General features: G+C 40.9%; 1 protein-coding gene across 1 annotated transcript in view; it reads left to right on the top strand.

Moving 5' to 3' along the window:
* Window positions 1-6043, top strand: part of ACACA (acetyl-CoA carboxylase alpha) — a 248727-nt gene that overhangs the window by 1230 nt on the left and 241454 nt on the right. The gene's annotated exons all lie outside the window — the stretch shown is intronic.

Genomic DNA, 6043 nt, shown 5'->3' with positions numbered 1-6043 from the left:
CTAAACTGACATTTAAATTGTTACCCTTTGTGATCCCTACTAAGATGAGTTTACATATCTGAGAGCAAGCTCTTCACAGATTCTAGGAGAGAGAGCTGAATCAAATAACATTTGGGAGGTTTTTCCCCAGCTCAGAATTAGAAATATTGCAGCATTAATCTTTGCAGAATTTTATATTGCTGTAGGGGGTCAGAAGAATGCACAAAGCAGTCTGCATGCTAAAAAGAATGACCCCAGTGCTCTGATTTCAAAAGGGAGAGAAGAGAGCCCATAAATATTGATGGTAAGAAGAAAATAAGTTTGTTTTAATTAAATATCTCAAACAAAAACCACTCTTCTTTTTCAAAACCATTTGTATCCTTGTGCATGTGGAATAACTAAGAATTAAAGTAGTTTTCCATGGAATGGCAACTGTTTTCTGTGGATGACAGAATGGCTATTACCAATTTAGCTGTAAAATAAGCAACAGTTCCTACAAATATCCATACATCTGTGCATCAACACTTCATGCGAGACTGTGCCAGGACCTTCACAGGTAATCTGGGGAGGAGCCATGGAAGCCAGTTGTGCGTATGAGTCTTGGTGCAGTAAAAGGTATATGACAGAGAATGAGAAAAGGAATGAGACAGGATATAAGGACGACATGAAGGTGAAGATGGTACGCAATGAAGGTGAAGATGCTAGGTGGTAAGCAATTATCCAAAGCTTTTTGAAGATGAGGCATAGAGGTTGTGTGTTGTTCTGGTTCTTCTTTCTGTTCCCAATTAACCACATTTTTGTTCAAAATTGATTTCTTCAGAATTTGTCTGGAAATGCCTCATCATGCATAATAAATCTCCGTCTCCTGTCATTTCCAAAATTTTCCCAGATGTGTTTTAGTGCATTTATCATTCATTTTCATACTTGTACAATACAGTGCTTGGAACAAAATCTTTCATGGTGTGACACTGCTAAACTGAGTGGAATATATCATGGAGGAATTTAATCTTCACTTTCAGTAGTAGCCCATAAATAGGATTCCTAAATTAATGAACTCATCTTTTCACCTTCCTCATTAAGGGTTTCTAAAGGAGTACAGAGAAATTTTGGCATTCACTTTCACTTGAGAAGATTTTCCAGCTTTCTCCCTGGACTGGATTCCCCATCCACCTGCTGTCTGTGATCTTTTCCTGACTGCTTCCTAATGCTATTGGTTGCGTTATGGTCATCTGTGTACTCACTTGTTGACTGTTACCTGTGTTGAGTAGGAGGATATTGGGGGCACTCAGTCAGAGGGATTTAAATGGAGCTGGTGCAGCTTGTTCTGCATAAAACCTTGTGATTTAGAAAGGGCATAGCCAAGACTCCATGTTGAGTATGGTTACATATGCACCAGAAAGATTTAAAAAGCTATCACCCATAGCACAACAGTATTATAGTGGTGTGGTGCCAGGATCCTAGTTAGGGGCCTTTTCTGTAGCATCACTTTCTTCTAGGTCAATCAAATCTTTTATTGTGATTGCTTCTGACATCATAAAATCTTGCTGAGATGAAGGCAGATTTGTACAGATTATTTTATATGCACATGTATACTATGGACTGATTATTCTAAATATTTCAAGCTTTCAGATTCATTATTAGATTTTGGTCATGCAGTAAGATCTGCAGAGAGGTCCTCCTATTATCCATGAGGTTTGTATTGTATCTAGAAATAATTGCCTCTTGCAGACAACCCAAAACCTAAAAAAAACCTTATCACTGTTCAAATGTGACATGTTTTTATGCCTCTCTTCTGATGTTAATTTTTTTTGAGATTTTGATGTGTGCCCCTATGGCAGATGGATGACGCTGATTTAGAAAGACAGACTCTAGATTGCCTGGAGGAAATGTTCTGTTCACAAATAGGCTAGAAGACCACTGTTATGCATTTTATACAGATCTTTGGCATTTAATTATTTACATGAGAACTTGAGATGAAAGCTGTTCTCTACTTCAGAGGTTGCCTTCAGCCATTCATCTGTGAACACTGAAGGCCCTATCAGAGATGGGGAACTGAACATAGTTCAGAGGTGCCTTTTGGATGGACACCTGAAAGTTTGAATCCTCATCTGAACTAGAGATGAGCTCAGGGTCAGAAATTGAGGTCTGGATTAGAACCTCCATACAGCTTGTATGGTGCCAAGAAGGAGTCAGTTCCTGTTGTTCTAGTCTGTCTATTTCTAATCCAAATCTTAACTGTTAGGGATTTTAAAACTTGGCTTGAAATTTTGTCAGTGTTGTATTTCAGGCAGATATTTAGTTTCTCTTGATGCAGGCCAGAACAAGATAGTGCAGTTACACATGACAGTGTGGTTTTAAAAAAACCCAACCCCCCAAAAAAGTAAACCAGTATTTTTGTTAACCTTAAGAAGATGTTTTGAGTGGTTTGGAGGCACAATGACACACACAGCTACCGGAGTACTTGTATTTTTCTGTAATTCTGTGTGAGTGTAAACATCGCTGGTCAGTTTCCCTGCTCCCCCCAGCAAGCCAGGCTGCTGCCTGGTTCTCTCCCTGAGCAGGAAACTGAGCAGCACTGGTCAGTTTCCTCTCTCCTATGAGTGGCTGGCTCTAGGCTGCCCACTGCTCACAGGAGAGGGGAAACTGACCCATCTTGCTGTGCTGGTCAGTTTCCCTGCTCCTGTCAAGGGCAGCAGCCTGACTCTGGTCTCTCACCCTTGACAGGAGCGGAGAAGCTGACCAGTGCAGCAACTGGTCACTTTCCCCGCTCCTCTGAGTGGTGGGGAGTTGGCGCCTGGCAGCTTGAAGCCAGGCAGCAGCTCCCTGCCCCTCAGTCGCGTTAACCTGAGATACACACAAGTTGAGTGCATGTATCTCAGAGTTCTACTGTATAAAGTATGTCTACACTGCAGTCAGAGGTGTTACTGCTGCACATATAGGTATCCCCAAGTTATCAATTTAGTTAGCTTGAATAACAAAAGTAGCAAAACCATGGCATGATTATATAGCCAGTGTTCTGGGTGGGCTTTTATAGTCCAGTTTTGTTATGACTTCACTGCTGTTATTCATTCTGTTTGGATCAAAGCTAGCCTGGCTACATCCAGAGTTATGGTTGTCAGACCTCTGACTTCAGCATAGATTTAGCCATAGGTTTTCACTATGATCTATGTAGAATGATAATCTCACAGTTCTGATTACATTTTACGGTATTTCTACATATTCAATAGGAGGTGCAATTATGCAAGATTATTTGGCTTTGAATTTTAACTGTGACAGTTGATAAAAATCTTGTTACAATGATATTTACTTTGACAAATGGGGTTGGACTGGAACAGAGTTGCAGACAGAGCGGTACAGAGCAAGTGGTGAAAACTGGATCAATGTGTTTTCCTGTACTTTTTGGTCATCATTATATTTAATGACTTTAGGCTTGGTTTTCATAAAAGAAACATAGTGCTTGCAGATTTCTAGGCTTCTGTTTCATACAGTGTTTTGGAAAACTCAGCAGTTTGTGTGAACGTCTTTTTTTCCAGTTTACATTTGTGGGGTATCTTCTCAGTTCTAGGTTGAAAGTTCCTCATACCAGAATTAATTTGAAACTGAGTTTCACCTAACATTGTGTTGTGGCTGTGCAAAGAATGCAGTAAATCAAACCAAATTTGCTCATAATAGGTTCCCTTCAAATGAAACTCAAGGACTGTGTCTACACTGGCTCCCTACTTCGGAGGCAGCATGGTAAATAGGGTGTTGGGAGATAGCTTAATGAAGTGCTGTATATGCACAGCAATACTTCATTAATAAATTCTCCTCTGCAGCAACTACAAAGTGCTGGCTTGCATGTAACCACGGCTAACCTGTGGGTACTTCAAAGTGCCTGGGCAACTTCGAAGTCCCTTTACTCCTGTGGGTACTACTTACTCAGGAGTAAAGGGACTTCGAAGTTGCCCAGGCACTTAGAAAGTACCTCCGGGTTAGCCGCGGCTACACGCAAGCCGGCACTTTGAAGTCCCTTTACTGCTGAGTAAGTAGTACCCACAGGAGTAAAGGGACTTTGAAGGTGCCCAGGCACTTTGAAGTACCGGCGGGTTAGCCGCGAATACACGTGAGCCAGCACTTCAAAGTTTAACACTTGGAAGTTGCCACGGGGAGAATTAGCTTAATGAAGTGTTGCATATGCACTGCAGTGCTTCATTAATAATCTCCCGACACCCTACTTACCATGCTCCCTTCGAAGTAGGGAGCTAGTGTAGAGACAGCCAAGAATAGGCTGCAAAGGGGTAGACGGGCTAGTGCCTAACTTTTCCATTGGCTTTCATCTTATATGGTATTTCATATTAGATGGTATTTTAAACAATTTTTTAATCACTTTCACAAATATGAATTACTAGAAGATTTACCTGGCTTTGCTCAGGTCCGTCTTTTTTTTTTTCTTTTTCATTTAAATCATTGCTCTGGGATGGGGCGAAGAATGAAGGATTCATTATGCAGACTGTCCTGAGGAGTGAGGGCTACCCCAGCCCTTTCTCACTACAGCAACTTGGTACCAGGTGAGAAGTGCCTCTTCATGGCTGGTACAGATTCCAGATGGTACAGCTTGGGTAGAGTTGTATGTCCCCCAGCTGGGAAACAGACAGCTCTTTCAAATATATAGTAGGTAGCAGTGCCATTTGTCACCCCTTGCCAGTCCCCATCTCTGGCCCATTGCGGTCCTCTTATGGTCATTATATAATATTACTGTCCCTGCTTTTCATCCCATAATCCCCTGCTGCTCCTATGTGGCCATTTATGTAGTAGAGCCCTCCTATTCTGTTTGATGAGAAGCAGTCTCATTCCGGGCACCTCTCACTTTCTTGGCACAACCAAACCCTTACGTTGCTTTAAGTTATGAAGAGAGGACGCTGCATACCGAATTTGATGGTCCTAGCTCTTCCTGTTTAGGAGTTTTTGAACAGACAAACAGATGCACTCAGACAAACTCTGCAAGACTATGCAAGGTAGTAGGCAGTGGGGATTTAGGACTGCTGGCTGTATGGATCACTGAGGGTAACTGATAGCATCTGTTTTTATAAATACCCAGGAATGACTTTTTTTGAACATGGGATAATGCAACATCTAGATTTGCCTCAATTTCATTTCATTTCATTTCATATGCACACAGTATAAAGTAGTGACAGCATGGGTGGTGTCTCTAGCCCTTGCTAGAGAAATTTAAAGCAGAAGGGATGAAACAATGTAGACTATACTGCAGAGGAAAATCTCGTATTGACAGAGGGATGGATTAGATTGGACCTAACTAGTTTCAGTTTTGACTTCTACAGATTTTGCTCCTTGAATCCTTAACTTGGACTACATTTCTGGAACTTTAATGTCCCTTTGTACATGTGGCTTAATGGTCTTGTTACGTGTGCTCCATTGATCTCTTGAATTTTCAAGGGCATTTGATGATCTAGTTTCATTCAGTGAGAGTTTAAGAATACGCACACAAATGTGTCTGTAGTAATGTGTGGTTACCTTTTGATTTCTCTCCCTTGTAACCTGTACTGTTTTTACAACAAATAACTGTGTGGATTACAGTCTTATTTGGCATTGGATGTTTAAAATGGGGCAGAGTTGACTGTTACTGGTAACCCAAATTCATTGTCTTATGACACTGCTAACGAAGGGAGGTCTTGAATGCTGGCAACAAGCAAGAGTTTAGATTCCTGTTATCAGAAAGACTAAATTGTCTTCCAAGCAATGGACACTGAAGTCCAGATTCTATCCTTTCATTCATACTTCCACTTACCATTAAAGTTAATAGGATTTGTGTATGTCAGGGAAGAATTTGGCCCTCAGGCTCAATAGATAGGGCATATATACTTCTTGTTGGTTCCAGTGTTTGATGCTTTTCCGAATAATCCTTGTCGTGAATTTAAGTATAATCTGTCCAAATACAGTCTTCAGTGTAGCAAATGATAGTTGCTTTGTGAACTCGCAACTACAATTAATCTAAGAAAGAAGGAGAGTTTGCAATGTCAGTGAGACTTTTATTGCTTCTATAAGTAGTTTTTTCCATGATTCCTTA

The sequence above is a fragment of the Carettochelys insculpta genome, chromosome 19 (genome assembly GCF_033958435.1).
Source record: "Carettochelys insculpta isolate YL-2023 chromosome 19, ASM3395843v1, whole genome shotgun sequence".
NCBI lineage: Eukaryota > Metazoa > Chordata > Testudines > Carettochelyidae > Carettochelys > Carettochelys insculpta.
This window is presented reverse-complemented; position numbering and strand designations above follow the sequence as displayed.